Below are 24,878 nucleotides of genomic sequence, written 5' to 3' on the forward strand. Positions count from 1 at the left end.
CGATTTACTTGAAACTTTCAGAGATCGTGGGGGGCACTCATGTGCTGAAAATAGGGTACCTCATTTTTTGACATATGGTCGCGGAGAGGAACCTCCCCTTTGTCCGACTTTTTGAAAATTAGACCAAAGTTGACCGATTTGCTTGAAATTTTCATTGAAGATTGGGGTTGGGGTTTTATTTCGATATTTGGCGGCGTAGGGGGGGCCTCCCCTTTGTTCGACTTTTTTAAAGTAAACTAAAATTCTCTAAATTATCTGAGATTTACAGAAAACATGTGGTGAGGTTATGTAATTAATATGGGGTACCTGATGATTTCATATGTCGATGGGGAGAGGGACCTCCCCCTTGCCCTACTTTTTGAAACAAAATTATGCGATTTGCTTGAAATTTTCATTGAATGTTGGGGTTGGCATCTAGACAAAAATCCGCTACATTATTTTTCGGTATTTGGTCGGGGAGGGTTACCTCCCCTTTGCCGATTTTTTGTTTGTTTTTTTTTTTGAAAGTACAAACAAAACTAAACTCCCCCGACTGAAATTTTACGGAAAAACGGGTTATGAAATTTATACCAGGTTCCTGATTTTTTAATAAAAATAAAAGGGCATAGGGAGACATCCGCTTCTCTTAAGTACATACAGAGAAACAATTAAACTTTACCGAGTTACTTGAGGACTGGGGAGAGGTTACGATATTAATAGTTGATACCTGATTTTGTGATATTTGGACGGAAGAGAGGCCGCCCCTTTAGGCTTATAATTTGTTTGACATTTTCTGGGACGTTTACAAAAGATACGCTACATCACTTTTCGATATTTGGTCGGGGAGGTGGTCCTCCTCTAAAACTGCAAAAAAAATTAAGTTTTCTTGAAATTTACAAAAGCAGTGGGGGAACGTTATGAACGAAGAGGCACCTTCCTTGCCCCACACTTGAAGGAAAGTTTTAAGAATTTTCTGGGAAGGTTAGGGGTGCTATTCACTACGGTGTTTGTCGATATTGTATCGGGGAAAGTGACGTCCCTTTAAAACAATAGAGCAAAATTTAAACATCGCCGATCTACTTGAAATTTACAGGGAACGTGGGAGAAGGTGATTAAATTTATACATGATTTTTAAATTGGTATATGATTTTTCGATATCTGGTTGGGGAAGGGGAAAATTGAAATAAACTTTGTCGATTTACTTCGATAGAATTTATAGGGACCATTGAGTAGTTGCGAAATTAATATAGGGTACGTGATAGTCCGATATCAGGTCGGAGTGGTGCGAAGGTGGGGAGAGAGTGCCCTTTTGTCCGTTTTTTTTTTTCTTAAATTGAAAGTAGAGGGTTGTCCATAAATGGGAACTCGGTACATAATTTTATGATTTTTTTCTTTTTTTTTTCTTTTTAGTAAAGAACTTACATTTACATGAAATTGGTAGCCAACGTAGAGGGTACATCATTTTCCAACATTTTAGCAAATGTTAATGTGGTAAAATTTTTTACTACGTTTGCTTTTTCCGATTTATTGGATAATATAGTGCTTAATTTTCAGATTTGTTGAGGAAAAGGATACCTTTCCTTGACAAACCACACTTAAAATTCACAAGAAATATAGAAGATTGTCCAACTACTTGAATACAGAACATTATTAAAAAAATTTGGAGGAAAGGGTACACCCTCTCCCGCCGTATTTGTACCTATAAACGAAAAATCAAGTAGTCCGATTTGTTTAAAAGAATTCAAATCTTTTCGAATTTGTTTTCAGCACGAAGGATATAGTTGACTAAGTTAACGCAAAATGTTCCTCCAAATACGCTTCGGAAGGCGGCCGGGTTACGCTAGTAATGTTATAAACACTATTCATAAATTATTCTTTGTTTTGTACAAAATTACTCCCCAATTAATTTTTTGGAATTTTTATGTAATTTGACTGAACATGGAAATCTTGAGGTATTTTACGAATGAGAGTTATGAAAAGAAACCTTAAAAAGAGAATTCGCATGTCCCATATTTCCGCTAAATCTCGATAAGTGTTTGATATATGTATGTATATATGTCATGTTATGAAATCATTTCACCATCGATCTATCCCCATTTATAGACTGTTTAAGGTAAAACAGGATATTAATGAATGAATGCTAAGCTACTGAGAAAATGTAATTAAATTGTCTTTATGCTCTAACGCTATATGGACCTCCTCTGCAAAGAGAGAGAGAGAGAGAGAGAGTGAAAGAGAATTGCTTTCGCCTGTGTATAGTCATTAAAACTAACATTAAATTGTAATTATCAGACATACATATATGAATGTCCATAGACATTTTGCCACATCTGCGACATGAATACATATTTTACTACCATTAGACGACACTAAGTGCTCTCACAATCACTTCATTTTACCGCCTTTATTTGGTTGGCAGTGCTAAAAAAAATGCCATATTTGCCATGAATGCAACCAGCATGTTGCATTATATTTCCGTTACCGATTCGTAAACGGCGGGCCTGATATAAGAAGAAAAAACAATGAAAGTTGTAGTATAGCTGTTATGTGTCAATTGCATAGCAGCATTGCATCGCATTTATCTCATTTTGCGATACAAAATTCACTTTTATTTCACATCAGGAATAATGCCGAAGAAAATTATGCGTAAAACAGGCTTTGTAATTTCAGGTTATTACGACCAAAGACAATAAACTTGAGGAAGATAGGAAATTGGCTTGCGTCATACCAAATGTTACATTTACCATGTTAGTTCCATACATGATTGTAATTTTTTATTTGTTTTTCGTTTTTATTTTTGAAATGAAAAACTTAATTTTCTTAATGAAACAATGTTAAATTTTAGGCAACAAAAAAAAAAAAAACAAGTAAGGAAAGTCTAAAGTCGAGCGGGACCGACTATATTATACCCTGCACCACTTTGTAGATCAAAATTTTCGATACCATATCACATCCGTCAAATGTGTTGAGGGCTATATATAAAGGTTTGTCCGAAATACATACATTTAAATATCACTCGATCTGGACAGAATTTGATAGACTTCTACAAAATCTAAAGACTTAAAATTTAAGTCGGCTAATGCACTAGGGTGGAACACAATGGTAGTAAAAACAAGTATATACAGCACTAAGTTCGGCCGGGCCGAATCTTAAATAACCACCACCATGAACCAAATATTAGGGTTTCCTTTGAAATTTCAGGAGGGCTTGAGGACTTGAGGACACTTCCCGAAGATAAATTTAAAGATTTCACCTATCAGGACTATATCAGATTCTGGATTTATAAGAACCATTTTTGTTTGAGTTTTAGAGGAATCATTAACATCTCTTGTAAGTGTGCAAGAAAATTATAAAATAACGTCTTGATTTGAAATCTTAAATCTGTAGAAGTAAAATCTTGAAATTGTACATTGAGTTTCAAGCAATTTTCATGATCAGTGCACCTTCTACTCCCTCAAGAAGTGAAGTCGGTCTATATGGAGGCATTACCAAATGCCAAATTACCATATTACCATATTACCAAATGGACCGATAAAAACTTAATCCGATACACGTTTTTGTGAGCCTAAAATACCAGAATATTTACAATTTGAGGCAAATCAGATAAAAACTACTGTTTCTAGAAACCCATGGAGTTAACTCGGGAGATCGTTCTTATGGGGGCTATACTAAAATATGGACCGATACTCACCGTTTTCGGCACACCTCTTTATGACCCGAAAATACCTCTAGATTTCCAATTTCAGGCAAATAGAATAAAAACTTCGGATTCTAGAAGCCCAAGAAGTAAAATCGGGAAATCGGTCTATATGGGGGCTATACCAAAATATGGACCGATACTCACCATTTTCGACATACCTCTTTATGGTCCTAAAATGCCTCTAGAATTCCAATTTCAGAGAAATTGGTTAAAACTTCGGTTTCTATAAGCCCAAGACCCCAAATCGGGAGGTCGGTTTATATGGGGACTATATCAAAACCTGGACCGATATAGCCCATCTTCGAACTTGACCTGCCTGCAGACAAAAGACGAGTGTGTGCAAAATTTCAGCACTATTGCTTCATTATTGAAGACTGTAGCGTGATTACAACCGACAGACGGACATCGTTATATCGTCTTAGAATTTCTCCCTGATCAAGAATATATATACTTTATATAGTCGGAAATCGATATTTCGATGTGTTACAAACGGAATGACAAACTTATTATACCCCCGTCACCATTCTATGGTGGTGGGTATAAAAATATGGGAAACATTTAAATCTGAAGCAATGTTAAGGAAACTTCGCAATAGTTTATTTATGATTTATCGCTCGATATATATGTATTAGAAGTTTAGGAAAATTAGAGTCATTTTTACAACTTTTCGACTAAGCAGTGGCGATTTTACAAGAAAAATGTTGGTATGTTGACCATTTTTGTCGAAATCAGAAAAACATATATATGGTAGCTCTATCTAAATCTGAACCGATTTCAACCAAATTTGGCAGGCATAGCTACAATGCTAATTCTACTCCCTGTGCAAAATTTCAATTAAATCGGAGTAAAAGATTGGCATCTGTGGTCATATGAGTGTAAATCGGGCGAAAGCTATATATGGGAGGTATATCCAAATCTAAACCGATTTCAACCAAATTTGGCACGCATAGTTACAATGCTAATTCTACTCCCTATGCAAAATTTCAACTAAATCGGAGCAAAAAATTGGCCTCTGTGTGCAAATGAGTGTAAATCGGCCGAAAGCTATGTATGGGAGCTATATCTAAATCTGAACCGATTTGGCTGATATTTTGCAAGTTTGTCGAGACTCATAAAATATTCGGATGTACGGAATTTGAGGAATTTGAGGAAGATCGCCAATTATGACCAGATCGGCGAAAAATATATATGGCAGCTATATCTAAATCTGAACCGATTTTTTCCAAAATCAATAGGGATCGTCTTTGAGCCGAAACAGGACCCTATACCAAATTATAGGACAATCGGACTAAAACTGCGAGCTGTACTTTGCACACAAAAATACACCAACAGACAGACAGACAGACGGACAGACAGACAGACGGTCATCGCTAAATCGACTCAGAATTTAATTCTAAGACGATCGGTATACTAAACGATGGGTCTCAGACTTTTCCTTGTTTTCCCCTTTATGGAAATTTATTTTGTGCTCTTAATTTCCTTTTATTTGCATTTTAATGCTATGTCAATACTTGTCGTATACGCGTTTGGTTCGAGTATTAAACTAATGTGGTAAATGGTTTGATGTGCTCAGTAGCCAATCTCCCATCTTCCTCTTCTTTAATCTTTCGTCGTATACGCATTTGGTTCGATTTCCCGTTTAAGGAAATTTCTTTCGTGCACTTAATTTCTTTTTATTTATATTTTAATGCTTTGTTAATATTTGTCGTTTACGCGTTTGGTTCGAGTATGAAACTAACACGGTAAATGGTTTGATCTCCTCGGTAGCCAATTTCCTATCTTCCTAGAGTTTATTGTCTTTGATTACGACAGGCACCACAATGATCATAATGATGTTGCATTTGTGATGTTGCTAGCAAATGTTTCTGTTTTCACGGTGTATGTTGCTAAACATTTAGCTTTTGTCGCTATCGAACCAAAGGCAATAGACTTTGGAAGATAGGAAATTGGCTTGCGTCATACCAAATGTTGCATTGACGGCGGTCGGTCCATACATGTTTGTAATGAAACACTTAATTTTTTAAATGGAACAATGGAACGATGTCATCATCGTTGGTACTTACTTCACTTATGGAAGGCGTTTCTGACAAAGTAGGCAAAAAATCGACTGAAATTTGGTACATGGTGTTAGTATATTGTCTCTAACAACCATGCAAAAATTGGTCCCCATCGGTCCATAATTATATATAGCCCCATATAAACTGATCCCCAGATTTAGCTTGCGGAACCTCTAAGAGAAGCAAATTTCATGCGATCTTGCTGAAATTTGGTACATGGTGTTAGTATATGGTCTCTAACAACCATGCAAAAATTGGTCCATATCGGTCCATAATTATATATAGCCCCCATATAAACCGATCCCCCGATTTGGCTTGCGGAGCCACTAAGAGAAGCAAATTTCATCCGATCCGGCTGAAATTTGGTACATGGTGTAAGTATATGGTCTCTAATGACCATGCAAAAATTGGTCGAAATCGGTCCATAATTATAAACCGATCACCATATTTGACCTCCGGAGCCTCTTGGAAGACCAAAATTCATCTGATTCAGTTCAAATTTGGTACGTGGTGTTAATATATGCCCTCAAACACTCATGCAAAAATTGGTCGAAATCGGTCCATAATTATATATAGGCCACATATAAAATGTCCCTCGGAGTTGACCTCCGGAGCCTTTGGAAGAGCAAAATTCATCCGATTCAGTCGGATGAATTTTACCAACTCGATTATATCCTATCGATTTTGTCGAGACAACTATTCCACATTTCCGATCTATTTTCCGTATTACTTTTACGTTGACGTGTCATAGGCAGTCAAGTACTTCCCAATCTACATGACAAAGTAAACGAAAGCATAATGATATCCCATTATAACGTCATTACCGATGCGTAAGGGTTATGGATGCCGAGTATTGAATATTGTGGTTTACTCAGTAATAGGAACGATGGAACAATATATTTTTACTTTGTATTTGTAACAGTAATCTAGAGCTAGGAGCCACCGTGGTGCAATGGTTAGCATGCCCGCCTTGCATACACAAGGTCGTGGGTTCGATTCCTGCTACGACCGAACACCAAAAAGTTTTTCAGCGGTGGATTATCCCACCTCAGTAATGCTGGTGACATTTCTGAGGGTTTCAAAGCTTCTCTAAGTGGTTTCACTAGAATGTGGAACGCCGTTCGGACTCGGCTATAAAAAGGAGGTCCCTTGTCATTGAGTTTAACATGGAATCGGGCAGCACTCAGTGATAAGAGAGAAGTTCACCACTGTGGTATCACAATGGACTGAATAGTCTAAGTGAGCCTGATACATCGGGCTGCCACATAACCTAAACCTAACCTAAACCTAAATCTAGAGCTAAACATCCCCCATTTACCGCGCGATTCGCTGGTAAACTATAAAAGGATGATGATATTTTATAGTTTTTCCTAAAAATATGCCACAAATAATTTTTGAAATAACTACTTTTCATTGGTTTTATATATTACATCAATATATATTTGGTAATAAGATTTCGAAACAACATTTAAGAATAAGGCTATTTTGTACTATTGTAATAATTAATATCTATATACTTATTTATGACATTTTTGTTTTTTTATTCAATCTTTCTGGAAATGGGGACCCTTAAAATTTTTGAAAGATTTTTCAGAACGGATTTAATTTTTCACTCACGACATATATTTTTATTCCCATTCACAAGAGGTGCTTTCAATTTTGTTCACTATCACGTGAATCATGCTTTCCACGCGCACTGCTCTACTGCAGTCTTCTCTAACACTGGCACTTGACCCGTTAGAGAACAACAGGAAATGGATAATATTTTTACTTTTGATACTTACCTTGATTGATGTAAATATATGCAGCATTTGGAGGAAAAATTTTCTTAAGGCCTATAAATGTAAACAATAAACTGATATAGACTGAAAAAAAAAACACCCAGAGAAGGAATATGATCACCTCAAACATGTTTTAAGAGCAAAATGTTATTTTTGGGTGGTGACCATGTAACATGGTTTTCGCAACCATGTTATTTTCTCGAAAATCATGTATCTGATTTCGGCAAGCAGGTTATATTTGACGAGAAAATAACATTTTAGTGACAAACATGTTACATGGTCACCATACAAAAATAACGTTTTGCTCTTGAAACATGTTTGAGGTGATCATATTCCTTCTCTGCGTGAACAACGAAAATCAAAATAAAAATCCGTTGCCTAACAACGTTATACCTTTAAATTTTCCTTCCTAGAATGTATGGAAATATTGTTAGTACCAAAGGCAATACAGTGAATGTGATATTTTACAGTGTTTACGTCAACAAGGCAATTAGAAAATACATGTATAAAAAGGTTCAAATGCAATAGTCAGGTATTGACCACTCTAATTTATGTATTTTCCAAGAAAGTGCTAATGCTAAAACATGCCCTTTCGATTGGTGATTTCAAAGGCCTAAGATGGGGGTAATAAAATAGTCATTAACAAAGTAATGTTCATATCTATTACGGATTATAGATAGGAACGTGTTCTTCGTTTTGAATATTACAGGACACAAAATGGAGGGTTTTCCAATAAGAGGTGCTTATTTTGGTAATCAAAGAAACTTCTGTTTTAAGGTAAATGTCGTATGTTTATTTCATAACAAAGAGGAAAGTATGCCGCACTCTATGTTCAGGCCGGAATTATGTTCATTCTGCCGCAAAATTTTACACAAGTATTTATGTCGATCATGAAAAGCGGCGCTTAGTTAGGTATAAGGGAGCGGTATGTAATAAGGGGCGCACACCCCTAGTCCTTTTTATACCCTCCACCACAGGATGGGGGTATATTAACTTTGTCATTCCGTTTTTAACACATCGAAATATTGCTCTAAGACCCCATAAAGTATATATATTCTGGGTCGTTGTGAAATTCTGAGTTGATCTAAGCATGTCCGTCCGTCCGTCTGTTGATATCACGCTAGGTTTGGTTAGGTTAGGTGGCAGCCCGGAAGCTTTGAAACCCTCAGAAATGTCACCAGCATTACTGAGGTATGCAAGGCGGGCATGCTAACCATTGCACCACAGTGGCTCCCTGAAATCACGCTAACTTTTGAATGAAACAAGCCATCGACTTGAAACTTGGCACTAGTAGTTGTTATTGATGTAGGTCGGATGGTATTGCAAATGGGCCATATCGGTCCAATTTTACGTATAGCCCCCATATAAACGGACCCTCAGATTTGGCTTGCGGAGCCTCTAAGAGAAGCATATTTCATCCGATCCGGCTGAAATTTGGTACATGATTTTGGTATATGGTCTCTAACAACCATGCAAAAATTGGTCCACATCGGTCCATAATTTTATATATAGCCCCCAATATAAATCGATCCCCAGATTTGGCTTTCGGAGCCTCAAAAAGAAGCATATTTCATCCGATCCGGCTGAAATTTGGTACATGGTGTTGGTATATAGTCTCTCACAACCATGCAAAAATTGGTTCACATCGGTCCATAATTATATATAGCCCCCATATACACCGATCACCCGATTTGGCTTGCGGAGCCTCAAAAAGAAGCAAATTTTATCCGATCCGGTTGAAATTTGGAAAATGGGGTTAGTATATGGTCTCTAACATCCGTGCAAAAATTGGTCCACATCGGTTCATAATTATATATAGCCCCCATATAAACCGATTCCCAGATATGGTTTACGGAGCCTCTAAGAGAAGCAAGTTTCATCCGATCCGGTTGAAATTTGGAACATGGTGTTAGTACATGGTCTCTAACAACCACGCCAGAATTGGTCCATATCGGTCCATAATTATATATAGCCCCCATATAAACCGTTCTCCAGATTTGACCTCCGGAGCCTCTTGGAGGAGCAAAATTCATCCGATCCGGTTCAAATTTGGAACGTGGTGTTAGTATATGATCTTTAACATCCGTGCAAAAATTGGTCCATATCGGTCTATAGTTATATATAGCCGATCCCCAATCACACAAAAATTGGTCCATATCGGTTCATAATCATGGTTGCCACTCGAGTCAAAACTAATCTACCAAAATTTTATTTCCATAGAAAATTTTCTCAAAATTGTATTTCTATAGAAATTTCTCAAAGTTTTATTTCTATCGAAAAGTTTGTCAAAAATTTATTTCTGTAGAAAATTTTGTCAAAATTTTATTTCTATAGTGGAGGGTACATAAGCTTCGGCTTAGCTGAACTTACGGCCGTATTACTTGTATATTTTAGAAAATAAATTTGTTATTTGGTGCTGGTTGCTGCTTGCTATTTTGGCCAATTGATCTGCTACTCCTTGGATTCTTCATATACATTTTCGGAACAAACAGATGATGGGAATAAAAATATGAAAAATTTCGGTAGTGTGTCCCATTTGTGGTTTTGTATGGGATTTTGTTGCGGAAACCGAACATAGTATCGACCTTTCAGCGAAAATTGCATACATAGTTTAATGACAAGAAATCGTGAAGCTCATGACAATAATTTTTTGAGTGTTTTGAGTGAGATTATATATTCACTCCGAAAACTTCAGCCGACACTTTTTTACCTAAGGTCTTTCCTATTTGCTTAAAGTAGTTATCCAAATATTTCTAAAGACATTTATAGAATACAGAAAATTGTCCTAATTTTTAAAAAGTTGAAGGCTTGTGTAACGTATTAGGTTTACCTGTTTTAAATTGTCAACATTGTTGTGTATAACACATTTATTGGCGCTCATAACCTGCAACATTGAAAATATCTAGATGTATAAAAGTTTCCAGTAATATAGATCAACATCTGTATATTAAAAATGTTTATCAACATATTTGACTTCAACCACCCAGCAAAAAATTCGAACTACATTCAAAAATGCTTTTCTAGAGAAGTACTTAATTTTCACTTCACAAAAAGTTATCTTGAGATGACAAATATAAAGTCCTTTGTTTTGCTTAGTTTTCGCAATAAATTAAAATGTTCTAAATTTTACCGGATGTAAAGTAAAGACTGAGTTATCACACATCAAGTAATTTTACAGTAGTTTCAATTACAATACTACACTGAAAACAAACATGGCCGTTTCCAAAGATTTTGTCTTTACACTCATTTTGGTATTGATTCCAAGCCAAACAAGCGGAGAATTAAAGTAAGGATATTTTTAAGACACAATTCTCGTTTAATGTTGACTTTTGCGTACTTGATTCTAGAAAACACATTTTAATTTTTTCGTTTTTTTTTTTCAATCGTTGTTTTCTTCATGTGCTATTAAAGTTCTTTAGAAACGTGTTACCGACCACTTACATTTCCAAATTCTCCTCGAATTCAAGTAGAAATAATGCTAGGTTTCAAGTAAAAGAGATCCTTAAAATAAAGTGTTTAAAAACATCTCCTAATTTTTAACGCTTTTGGTGAATATACAACAAGTCAACAACAAACAAACGATATCATTAGTTTTAAAGTTTTTTTTTCAGCACGGAATTTTCTTTCGTGGTCAAATACCCTAGGGATCAATAAATCGAAAATCGATTATTCGAATTTTTGGCATGAAAATCTAAAAAAGTCGAAATCGATTGGCCGGGCTGAATCTTAAATATCCACCACCATAAAATGTAACTTTTCGTCAGGTGACTTGAAAATACATACACATATCGAATTTCGGGTGAATTTGATGACAGATACTCTGGCAAGCAAATATATCTACCAATATGGAAACATGGACCGATCCACACCATATTCGCTACACCTATTTACGGGCCGAAAATACTTCTAAATTTTTATTCCGGCAAATAAGATAAAAATTGTGGTGTCTCGAAGTTAAATCGGGAGACCGGTCTCTATGGGGGGTATATCAAAATCGATCGATACGCCCCATATTCTGCTTACTTATATGTGGACCAAAACTACCTCTTGATTTTGAATTTCAGGTAAATCGCATAAAAATTGGGATGTCTATACTCTTAAGAGGTCAAATCTGGAGATCGGTCTACCATATGGTATATGAGGTAAATACGAAAACATCAACCGATATACACCATATTCGACGTACTTATGTGTAGACCCAAAATATCTCCAGATTTTAAATTTCAGGCAAATCGGATAAAAATTGTGGCGTCTAGAAGCCCAAGAAGTCAAATCGGGAGATCGGGATATATTTTGGGGCTATACCAAAACCTGGACCGATACACACCATATACGGCACGCTTATTTATAAAGCCAAAATACCTCTAGATTTTCAATGTCAGTTAAATCGGATAAACATTGCGTTATCTAGAAGCCCAAAAAATAAAACATCGCCGATACATACCATTTTCGACACACCAATTTGTGGTCCTAAAATACGTCTAGATTTCCAATTTCAGGCAAATCGGATAAAAACTATGGTTTCTAGAAGCCCAAGAAGTAAAATCGGTAGATCGGTCTACAGTTTCTGGAAGCCCAAGATCGGGGGATCGGTTTATAACGGAGCTATATCAAAACCTGGACCAATATAGCCCATCTTCGAACTTGGCCTACGTGCAGACAAAAGAAAAGAATCTATACCATTCTGTATATCACGGACATATACTTTATATAGTCGGAAACCGATATTTCGATGTGTTACAAACGGAATGACAAACTTATTATATATCATTCTATGGTGATGGGGGTATTAAAAGAGAGGATTGAGATTCCAAACTACAGTCATTTCAGGATGGAGTGCCACAGGCAAGTGTCTTGTGACCAATATTGTACATTCTCTACGCTAGATCTCTAACGTATTTACAGAAAGAAATCGAAAAAGTAGAGAAAACGTTTTTATACCCTTCACCATAGGGGTGTCATTCCGTTGTCATTCCGTTTGTAACACATCGAAATATTGCACTAAGACCCCACAAAGTATATATATTCTGGGTCGTGGTGATATTCTGAGTCGATCTGAGCATGTCCGTCCGTCCGTCTGTTGAAATCACGCTAACTTCCGAACGAAACAAGCTATCGACTTGAAACTTGGCACAAGTAGTTGTTATTGGCTTGTGAAGCCTCTAAGAGTAGCAAATTTCATCCGATCCGGCTGAAATTTGGTACATGGTGTTAGTAGATGGCCTCTAATGACCATGCAAAAATGGTCCATATCGGTCCATAATTATATATAGCCCCCATATAAGCCGATCACCAGATTTGACCTCCGGAGCCTCTTGGAAGAACAAAATTCATCAGATTCAGTTGAAATTTGGTACGTAGTGTTAACCCTGGAAAGTCATCCTTATTTTTTGTACACTAACGTTATCCTTCGTCATTTTGACTACGGCTTATTTCAAGACGCTATAATTTGCATCGTGAGCAAAAATGAGAACCAAAATTGACTTTATTTCCTTATTCAATTTGTTTTTAATTAGTGTAAGACAAAAAATACTAAAATAGTTGTATTGGTATAACTTAAATTTATCGTTTCCCAATCGGCCAAAATGCATTTTAAATCAAAAATTAAATTACCAGTCGTCATTTTGACGAAGGATGACTGTCCAGGGTTAATATATGGCCTCAAACACCCATGCAAAAATTGGTCGAAATCGGTCCATAATTATATATAGGTCCCATATAAACCGATCCCCAGATTTGACCTCCGGTGCCTTTTGGAGAAGCAAAATTCATCCGATCTGGTTGAAATTTCGTACGTGGTGGTAGTGTATGATATTTAACAGCCATGCCAAAAGTGGTCCATATCAGTCCATAATCATATATAGCCCCCATATAAACCGATCTCTAGATTTGGTTTTGGAGCCTCTTGGAGGACCAAATTTCATCCGAGTCAGTTGAAATTTGGTACATTGTGCTAGTATACGGCCGTTAACAATCATGCCTAACTAGGTCCATATCGGTCTATAGTTATATATAGCCCTGAGATAAATCGATCCCCAATCACAAAAAATTTGTCCATATCAAGTTCATAATTGTATATAGCCCCCATATAAGCGACCCCCATATTTCAATTCTGGCTCTCTACCACGTATGGACTAATTCAGAATTTAGAAAACGATGTTAAGAAGTTTTAAGATACCACAACCCAAGTAATTCGATTGTGGATGACAGTATTTCATAGAAGTTTCTACGCCATCCATGGTGGAGGGTACATAAGATTCGGCCTGGCCGAACTTACGGCCGTATATACTTGTTTAAATTTTTATTTGTTTTTGAAATTCAAAATACTGAAATGATATCATATTTAAAGAATTATAACGAAATTAATGCAGCGGATGATTAAAAAGATATCTTGGGCTCTATGACAAGCCCATAAAAAAATTCTTGCTTTTGATCGTAACAGGTTGGCTGATAAGTCCCCGGTCTGACACATAGATGGCGTCGCTAGTATTAAATGCATATTATTTTTATATAGTACCAACCTTCAAATGATTCGTGTCAAAATTTGACGTCTGTAAGTCAATTGGTTTATGAGATAGAGCGTCTTTTGTGAAGCAACTTTTGTTATTGTGAAAAAATGGAAAAAAGGAATTTCGTGTTTTGATAAAATAGTGTTTTCTGAAGGGAAAAAATACGGTGGAAGCAAAAACTTGGCTTGATAATGAGTTTCCGGACTATGCCCCAGGGAAATCAACAATAATTGATTGGTATGCAAAATTCAAGCGTGGTGAAATGAGCACGGAGGACGGTGAACGCAGTGGACGCCCGAAAGAGGTGGTTACCGACGAAAACATAAAAAAAAATCCACAAAATGATTTTGAATGACCGTAAAATGAAGTTGATCGAGATAGCAGAGGTCTTAAAGATATCAAAGGAACGTGTTGGTCATATCATTCATCAATATTTGGATATGCTGAAGCTCTGTGTAAAATGGGAGCCGCGCGAGCTCTCATTTGACCAAAAACAACAACGTGTTGATGATTGTGAGCGGTGTTTTGCAGCTGTTAACTCGTAATACACCCGAGTTTTTCCGTCGATATGTGACAATGGATGAAACATGGCTCCATCACTACACTCCTGAGTCCAATCGACAGTCGGCTGAGTGGACAGCGACCGGTGAACCGTCTCCGAAGCGTGGAAAGACTCAAAAGTCCGCTGGCAAAGTAATGGCCTCTGTTTTTTTGGGATGCGTATGGAATAATTTTTATCGATTATCTTGAGAAGGGAAAAACCATCAACAGTGACTATTATATGGCGTTATTGGAGCGTTTGAAGTTCGAAATCGCGGCAAAACGGCCCCATATGAAGAAGAAAAAAGTGTTGTTCCACCAAGACAACGCACCACAAGCCATTGAGAGCGATGGCAAAAATTCATGAATTGGGCTTCGAATTGCTTCCCCAGATCTGGCCCCAGCGACTTTTTCTTGTTCTCAGACCTCAAAAGGATGCTCGCAGGGAAAAAATTTGGCTGCAATGAAGAGGTGATCGCCGAAACTGAGGCCTATTTTGAGGCAAAACCGAGGGAGTACTACCAAAATGGTATCAAAAAATCGGAAGGTCGTTATAATCGTTGTATCGCTCTTGAAGGGAACTGTGTTGAATAATAAAAACGAATTTTGACAAAAAAAAATGTGCTTTTCTTTGTTAGACCGGGGACTTATCAGCCAACCTGTTATTGTGCACCACCTCTGGATCCAAAAAGACAATTTTCTTTCATTTTTTCGATGTTTTGTTTTTGTTGAGCAACCAAATATAACAATTTCCAGTAATGTTGTGCAACATCTTGATTTGGAACATGTTGCTGAACATGTTTGACAACAGTACAACAAACCCAACAACACACACCCCAACATTTGCTTATGGAAAATTCAATATTTTCGCTACTCAATGTTTGCATTCAATGGTTAAACCTGAAGAAGTACGGACGTAAGATGCGCGTAGTGTTAACGTAATTTTGAAAGAAAAACAAACAAAAAATACGTCGTAAAGCAAAAACAATGGAAGATGAAGATGGGAAAATGGCAGCAGAGGGTATCAAACCATTGACGGCGTTCGATGCAAACGTGTCGTTTATGATTTTTTGTTCCACAAATTAAACTAAGAATAAAAAGAAATTTATATCAGGGAATGACGTAGAAAAATCGGTCAAATGTTTCTCATTATTATGTACACAAAATTTAACATCATTTGTGAGTTTTTAACAAAAAATATTGCAAATTAAAAATGAACGAACGTGTATGTATCGAACACCGTAAATGAACCATTTGGCATGACGTTGCCCATTCTCCCGTCTTCATCATCTATTGTTTTTGTCGTAAAGTAACCAAAAAACAAACAAAAATTATTAACGCGCGCGCGACTCAAAAGCAATTGAATACAATGTAAATAAAAACAAAACTAACACCCTAGTGATAAAAAAAAACATGAAGAAGTATTAAAATGGAAAGAAATATGTAAACATCAAAAAATAACAAAAAAATCATAGTTCAGTGTTTATGAGAAGAAAACCAAAAAATAAAACCATACGGAAAAAAGTAATATGTGAAAAAAAAGATCTAACGAACCAATTGAGAAAGTTTATATTACATTACAAAAAATTTTATCTAAAGCTTTCGATATGTTTTGAGAGTGCTTAAAAGATGTTCATTCAAAAAAAAATTATAAAATTATAAAATGTAAAAATACAAGGAATTAAAAATACAAAAATCCACTTATGATTAAAACAAAACAGCACCTTTATGCATCATCACAAGTCGTTTTAAATATAAATTTAAATGAAAAAGAAAAATCTGCACAATAACCAAAAAATAAAAATAGCCATATAAGAAATCCATTAAAAATATTATGCTGGAATTCTTCTAAAACACTACAATAAGCCAAAAATACAAAATATATGTATATATTTTAAATGAAGTGTTACACATTCTATAAAGTTTTTTAAATATATTTTTTTGTTTAACATAACAAAATAATATTTCATTGGTTCGAATAAAAACAGTCAAATCAAATAAGATCACATTTTCAACTCGAAACTACAGCACCAGAATAACAAAACTGAACACTTTTTTCATTTGTTTTGAAAAAGGTCGAGAACATCAGTTTTTCATCGATTTGAAAAAGAAGACGAAAAAAAGTTTCATGATAAATTTTCCAAGGAAAAACTTTCCATTGAAACATAAAATTCTTTGATGATTTTGTTTGTGTTCTATATAAAAAAATTTATGAGCCCCCCTTTTTTTAACTGATATTCAATTAATTACAAATCTTGATACTGATACCCGTTAATGATTTGCAAAAAGTAAATACGGCTAAACAAACACTTTTGAAATCTTAATTAATTGTGTAAACTGGTTTAACAAAAGCTATAACATTGATTGTAGTCAATTTGTTTAATGAAGTAAATTAGACTTGGCATTGAAGTTATGAAAAAAAAGGTTGAGTGTTTTTGAAGAAAATTACCCAAAAAAAAACCAAATATTAATTAAGCAATATTTCATAATTTTTAAAACCAATAATAACGGAATGTAATATTAATAAAATTATTTGACAAAAACACAATGCATAACATTAAAGTGGATTTATATAACAGCAATTGATTTGCATTTAAAAGAATCATCAACTACATTGTGAAAATATATGAAGACATTAAGTGCAAATAAAAAAAAAACCAGCCGTTTTTATATAAAAAATGCGAAATTAAAAGAAAACGGATTTACCAAAGTTAAAAACCAAAGTAAGATTAAGTCGAATAATTTCCATGTAAAAATATTTTAACATAAAAAAGTAAGAGGTCCCATTACACTATGAAACAACATTCCACTGCGATATAACAATCGACTGAATAGTCTAAGTGAGGCTGAAATATCGGGCTGCCACTATACCCTACCCTAACCTAACCTAACCATTGTGGAAGAGTAGGAATATACAGTGAAAAAAGTATATACGGCCGAAAGTTCGGCCAGGCCGCATCATATGTGTCCTCCACCATGGATTGCGCTTAAAGTTCTACTAAAGACTGTCATCCAAAAACGAATTACTTGGTATTTCTTTTAGTACTCGAGGCAACATTTGTACGAGCTATCCAGAACATCTCTTTAATGCAAATCACGTCAGTGCTGCCAGATTATATTTTGATAAAAGAACTCAATAGTAAATTATTGTGATTAATTTGTCGAATAACACTAAATTAAAAGTGTTAAAGTGTTGCCAATATTGTGGATTTTTCCCCAATTTCTTCGTGAATGGGAAATTTTTGAGTTGGGGACATAGGGATTTGGTGGGATTTTTTATTGAGAAATCAGTTCAATCTTTCTTAACAATATTTTATTTCTATAGAAAATTTTGTCAACATTCTATTTCTATAGATAATTTTGCTAAAATTTCATTTCTATTGAAAAATTTGTCAAAATTTTATTCTATAGAAAATTTTATCAAAATTTTATTTCTATAGAAAATTTTGCAAAAATTTTATTCTATAGAAAATTTTGTCAAAATTTTATTTCTATAGAAAATTTTGCCAAAATTTTATTTCTATAAAAAATTTTGGGAAAATTTTGTTTCTATAGAAAATTTTGTCAAAATTTTATTTCTATCGAAAATTTTGTTTTTATAGAAAATTTTGTCAAAATTTTATTTCTATAAAAAATTTTGTCAAAAATTTATTTCTATAGAAAATTTTGTCAAAATTTTATTTCTATAGAAAATTTTGTCAACATTTTATTTCTATAGAAAATTTTTCATAATTTTATTTCTATAGAAAATTTTTTCAAAATTTTATTTCTATAGAAAATTTTGTCAAAATTTTATTTCTATAGAAAACTTTGTCAAAATTGTATTTCTATAGAAAAATTTTTCAAAATTTTATTTCTATAAAAAAATAGTGTCAAAATTTTATTTTTATATAAAATTTTGTCAAAATTTTATTCTATAGAAAATTTTGTCAAAATTTCATTTCTATAGAAAATTTTGTCAAAATTTTATTTCTATAGAAAATTTTGTCAAAATTTTATTTCTATAGAAAATTTTGTCAAAATTTTATTTTTATAGAAAACTTTGTCAAAATTTTATTTCTATAGAAAAATTTTTCAAAATTTTATTTCTATAAAAAAATAGTGTCAAAATTTTATTTTTATATAAAATTTTGTCAAAATTTTATTCTATAGAAAATTTTGTCAAAATTTTATTTCTATAGAAAATTTTGCCAAAATTTTATTTCTATAGAAAATTTTGTCAAAATTTTATTTCTATAGAAAATTTTGTCAACAATTTATTTCTATAGAAAATTTTTCATAATTTTATTCTATAGAAAATTTTGTCAAAATTTTGTTTTTATAGAAAATTTTGTCAAAATTTTATTTCTATAAAAAATTTTGTCAAAAATTTATTTCTATAGAAAATTTTGTCAAAAATTTATTTCTATAGAAAATTTTGTCAAAATTTTATTTCTATAGAAAATTTTGTCAACAATTTATTTCTATAGAAAATTTTTCATAATTTTATTCTATAGAAAATTTTGTCAAAATTTTGTTTTTATAGAAAATTTTGTCAAAATTTTATTTCTATAAAAAATTTTGTCAAAAATTTATTTCTATAGAAAATTTTGTCAAAATTTTATTTCTATAGAAAATTTTGTCAACAATTTATTTCTATAGAAAATTTTTCATAATTTTATTTCTATAGAAAATTTTTTCAAAATTTTATTTCTATAGAAAATTTTGTCAAAATTTTATTTCTATAGAAAACTTTGTCAACATTTTATTTCTATAGAAAAATTTTTCAAAATTTTATTTCTATAAAAAAATAGTGTCAAAATTTTATTTTTATATAAAATTTTGTCAAAATTTTATTCTATAGAAAATTTTGTCAAAATTTTATTTCTATAGAAAATTTTGCCAAAATTTTATTTCTATAGAAAATTTTGTCAAAATTTTGTTTCTATAGAAACTTTTGTCAAAATTTTATTTCTATAGAAAATTTTCTCAAAATTTTATTTCTATAGAAAATTTTGTCAAAATTTTATTTCTATAGAAAATTTTGTCAAAATTTTGTTTCTATAGAAAATTAAATTTTGTCAAAATTTTATTTCTATAGAAAATTTTGTCAAAATTTTATTTCTGTAGAAAATTTTGTCAAAATTTTATTTCTATAGAAAATTTTTCAAAATTTTATTTGTATAGAAAATTTTGTCAAAATTCAATTTCTATAGAAAACTTTGTCAAAATTTTATTTCTATAGAAAAAGTTTTCAAAATTTTATTTCTATAAAAAAATAGTATCAAAATTTTATTTTTATAGAAAATTTTGTCAAAATTTTATTCTATAGAAAATTTTGTCAAAATTTCATTTCTATAGAAAATTTTGTCAAAATTTTATTTCTATAGAAAATTTTGTCAAAATTTTATTTCTATAGAAAATTTTGTCAAAATTTCATTTCTATAGAAAATTTTGTCAAAATTTTATTGCTATAGAAAATTTTGTCAAAATTTTATTTCTATAGAAAATTTTGTCAAAATTTTATTTCTATAGAAAATTTTGTCAAAATTTTATTTTTGTAGAAAATTTTGTCAACATTTTATTTCTGTAGAAAATTTTGTCAAAATGTTATTTCTATAGAAAATTTTGTCAAAATTGTATTTCTTTTTGTTTGTTTTTGTTGGCTTCTCTTCAATCGTTATTGTTGTTTTTGATCTCAGCTTACTTATTTCTATAGAAAATTTTGTCAAAATTGTATTTCTATAGAAAATTTGGTCAAAATTTTATTTCTATAGAAAATTTAAATTTTTTTTCTATAGAAAATTTTGTCAAAATTTTATTTCTATAGAAAATGTTGCCAACATTTTATTTCAATAGAATTTTTTTTAAAAATGTTATTTCTATAGAAAACTTTGCCAAAATTTAATTTCTATAAAAAAATTTTTAAAAATTTTATTTCTATAGAAAATTTTGTCAACATTCTATTTCTATAGATAATTGTGCTAAAAATTTTATTTCTATAGAAAATTTTGTCAACATTCTATTTCTATAGATAATTTTGATAAAATTTTATTTCTATTGAAAATTTTGAAAAATTTTATTTCTATAGAAAATTTTGTAAAAATTTTATTTCCATAGAAAATTAAAAAAAAATTTTTTTCTATAGAAAATTTTGTAAAAATTTTATTTCTATAGAAAATTTTTTACAAATGTTATTTCTATAGAAAATTTTGTAAAAATGTTATTTCTATAGAAAATTTTGTCAAAATTTATTTCCATAGAATTTTTTTTTAAATTTTATTTCTACAGAAAATTAAAAAAAAAAATATAGAAAACTTTGTCAAAATTTTATTTCTATAGAAAATTTTTTTCAAAATTTTATTTCTATAGAAAATTTTATCAAAATTTTGTTTCTGTAGAAAATTTTGTAAAAATTTTATTTCTATAGAAAATTTTGTAAATTTTTTCTATAAAAAAATTTTATCAAAATTTTATTTCTATAAGAAATATTGTCAAAATTTTATTTCTTATTGTTGTTTTTAATCTCTTAAGCTTAAAACCATGCATTGACTAAACTACAAGTGTGGCTTAACCAACAGAGGAAAAGTATGCTTGTCAAATTTATTTGGGCAAAGCCCTCTAGACTGCAAGATGGTTGGATGGACGCACGTTTCGGAATTACCACATTCCTCATCAGCATCCTCTACTTGCAGCAAAACGACCAACCAATTATCAGAATAAATTCGGGTAATTCACTCAACCCAAAGTGAACCACACTTGAACCTTCCGAAAAAAGGTTTGATAGTCGGATACTGCCTAAACAATTTTCCTTTGCCAAATTTTATTTCTATAGAAAATTATATTTCTATAGAAAATATAATATAAATATCAATCGATATGGATTAACTTTTGCATGATTATTAGAAAACATATACTGACATCACGTACCAAATTTCAACCGGATCGGATGAAACTTATACCCCACACCCCAAAATGTGAACCCACCATGAAAGAAAATGTACAGTGCTGCTCAATACGTTTGCAACCACATGCCTTGCTGCAAATAAACCGTAATTATACTGAAAATAAAAATATTAAAACCAAACTTTTAATGCAATGTTGTTGCTTATTATGTCAGTTTTAAAGATTTGAGGGAATAAGGGAACTAACGACTAAGACTTTTTGATCATTTATAAAATTATTCATAAATAAGAGCTTTCACCTGTTCAAAACAATTGCAACTAATATTAAGTGTCACATATATTTAAAAATAATCAAAGTTTTTGTAACTTTTAACGATAAATGTTAATAGTTGATACTAGGGCCATACCTTTTAATTACTTCTTGCAACTTTTTGTCATTGGTTTGGATTAAATGATCCATGCTATCCTTTGGTTCAAGTTCAAATAGATTGCGTAAGCCTTTTGCAAAAATGTAATACGAATTTTTCGTTTTTCAACTTTCCAATGGTTATTTTATGACGTATACATAGGTTACTGAGCAGGTCAGTCAAGCACCCACAATTTTTCATCGGAAATCCATTGTTTAACCACCTTACACGTGTGCTGGAGGTCATGATCGCGCTGAAACATCTATGCAGGCTGCATTTCCCGGAATGCTTATGGCAATATCATATTTTTGTAGACTTCCCACAGCATAATACCCTCGACTCTATAAATTGGGCCAATAACTTGTCCAAAAAAATACCCCCAGACCATAATATTGCCCCCATAATGATTGACGTAACTATTCGTATTTCCTGGATTAGGGCTTTCCTGGCAGCCTTCGTACTAAATTTCTACCAACCGATCCATGCAAGTTAAACTTTGAGTCGTAGGAAAGTATAACGCACTTCCCCTGCCTCTCAGGCTATTTAAGGTATTTTTGTAAAAATTGAAGGCGCTTTAACCTATTTTTCATGGAAATAAGTGGTTTTTGACATTTTTGTGTAATCGCACTCTGGCGTCTAATGCTCTACATCTGATCGTTATAGTTGATATATCCAGTTTAATTTAATTTTTGACTTCATTAAATGATATTTGAGTGAATTGTTATGATCTTCTTCTAGCGTAGTCTTAGGTTTTCTTCTAACTCAGTGCACAGTTTTGGTGCACCCTCTGTTTATAACTCGAGGCGCAGTTGATTTGTAAACAATTTACCCTTTCGAAATTCATTTTTGTGATATTCTAACTTTTAAATCATCGATATTTTGTTTTTTTTTAATATGTTGATTATACTTACTGCCGGTCATTTTATCGAATTATTCTAAAAATGGAGCATAAAGGCTTTGGCGATCAGTTTATGACCAAATTAAGCTATGAACTTAACGATATTCCTACATTGTTATACCCTCCACCATAGGATGGGGGTATATTAACTTTGTCATTCCGTTTGTAACACATCGAAATATTGCTCTAAGACCCCATAAAGTATATATATATATATATATATATTCTGGGTCGTGGTGAAATTCTGAGTCGATCTGAGCATGTCCGTCCGTTTGTTGAAATCACGCTAACTTCCGAACGAAACAAGCTATCGACTTGAAACTTGGCACAAGTAGTTGTTATTGATGTAGGTCGGATGGTATTGCAAATGGGCCATATCGGTCCACTTTTACGTATAGCCCCCATATAAACGGACCCCCAAATTTGGCTTGCGATTGCTCTAAAAGAACCAAATTTCATCCGATTAGGCTGAAATTTGGTACATGGTGTTGGTATATGGTCTCTAACAACCATGCAAAAATAGGTCCACATCGGTCAATAATTATATATAGCCCCCATATAAACCGATCCCCCGATTTGGCTTGCGGAGCCTCTAAGAGAAGCAACTTTCATTCGATCCGGCTGAAATTTGGTACATGGTGTAAGTATATGGTCTCTAACAACCATGCAAAAATAGGTCCACATCGGTCAATAATTATATATAGCCCCCATATAAACCGATCCCCCGATTTGGCTTGCGGAGCCTCTAAGAGAAGCAACTTTCATCCGATCCGGCTGAAATTTGGTACATGGTGTTATTATATGGTCTCTAACAAACATGCAAAAATTGGTCCACATCGACCCATAATTATATATAGCCCCCATATAAGCCGATCCCCAGATTTGACCTCCGGAGCCTCTTAGAAGAGCAAAATTCATCCGATCCGGTTGAAATTTGGTACGTGGTGTTAGTATATGGTCTCTAACAACCACGCAAGAATTGGACCATATCGGTCCATAATTATATATAGCCCCCATATAAATCGATCCCCAGATTTCTCCTCCGGAGCCTCTTGGAGGAGCAAAATTTATCCGATCCGGTTGAAATTTGGAACATGGTGTTAGAATGTGGTCTCTAACAAATACGAAAGAATTGGTCTATATCGGTCCATAATTATATATAGCCCCATATAAACCTTTCCCCAGATTTGATCTCCGGAGCCTCTTGGAGGAGCAAAATCCATCCGATCCGGTTGAAATTTGCAACGTGAAAATGTTGTCAAAATGTTATTTCTATAGAAACTTTAAACATATTTAATCGGCCTTTTTTAGTTTAATATATACCACGTATGGACTATGTGGTATATATTACGGTGTTAGGAAGTTTTAAGATACCTTGCCATCGGCTTCAGTAGAAGTTTCTACGCAATCCATGGTGGAGGGTACATAAGCTTCGGCCTGGCCGAACTTACGGCCGTATATACTTTTTTTTTGCACGTTTAACCTACGCTCTTATATGTCCTTATAACTATTTCAGGTAAAAGCTTAAAGAAGAAAATATTACAGGGTAACAGGTAGTTGCAAATGTTTTGAAATATCAATATTTTACAATAGCCCATTTATTGATCCAATAAGAATTGGCAAATACCACTCCATAAAGAATCTTTTTTAAGAGGAAACTAAACAATAAAATTATTATTATGGGAGATATACCTAGTTTTAAGTTCATGGTAGGGCTAGTTGCAAATGTTTTGAACAGCACTGAAGGTTTATTTAAGTAAATGTTAACCAAGAAATTGATCGGTACCCTTATCAAATATTTTTTTTGGAAATTTCCATTACTTTATTTCACCTTAGTGTGTTTTATACACAGCAAATTTCTGCAAATTTAAATAACTGTGCATAACATAGAATTTTTTATATAAATCACCGCATAATGGTCATATAAACATCTGGGTAGTGTAATTGAGCTTTTGTTTCATAGTGTAATGGTGACAAATATATTTCCACATAGTTCATATATATACTAAAGAATTACCTTTTTTATATAGATGGATTTATGAACCATACTGACTAAGTTATTCACACATAAAAACTATTTTCTTCAAAAAGCTATTGGAGCATATCAAACAAAATGAACAAAA

At 32.8% G+C, this 24,878-nt stretch overlaps 1 protein-coding gene across 1 annotated transcript in view; it reads left to right on the forward strand.

Moving 5' to 3' along the window:
• Nucleotides 1–24,878, forward strand: part of Svil (Supervillin) — a 1,072,938-nt gene that overhangs the window by 170,812 nt on the left and 877,248 nt on the right. The gene's annotated exons all lie outside the window — the stretch shown is intronic.

Source organism: Haematobia irritans, chromosome 4, assembly GCF_050003625.1.
Source record: "Haematobia irritans isolate KBUSLIRL chromosome 4, ASM5000362v1, whole genome shotgun sequence".
NCBI classification, from domain to species: Eukaryota; Metazoa; Arthropoda; class Insecta; order Diptera; family Muscidae; genus Haematobia; species Haematobia irritans.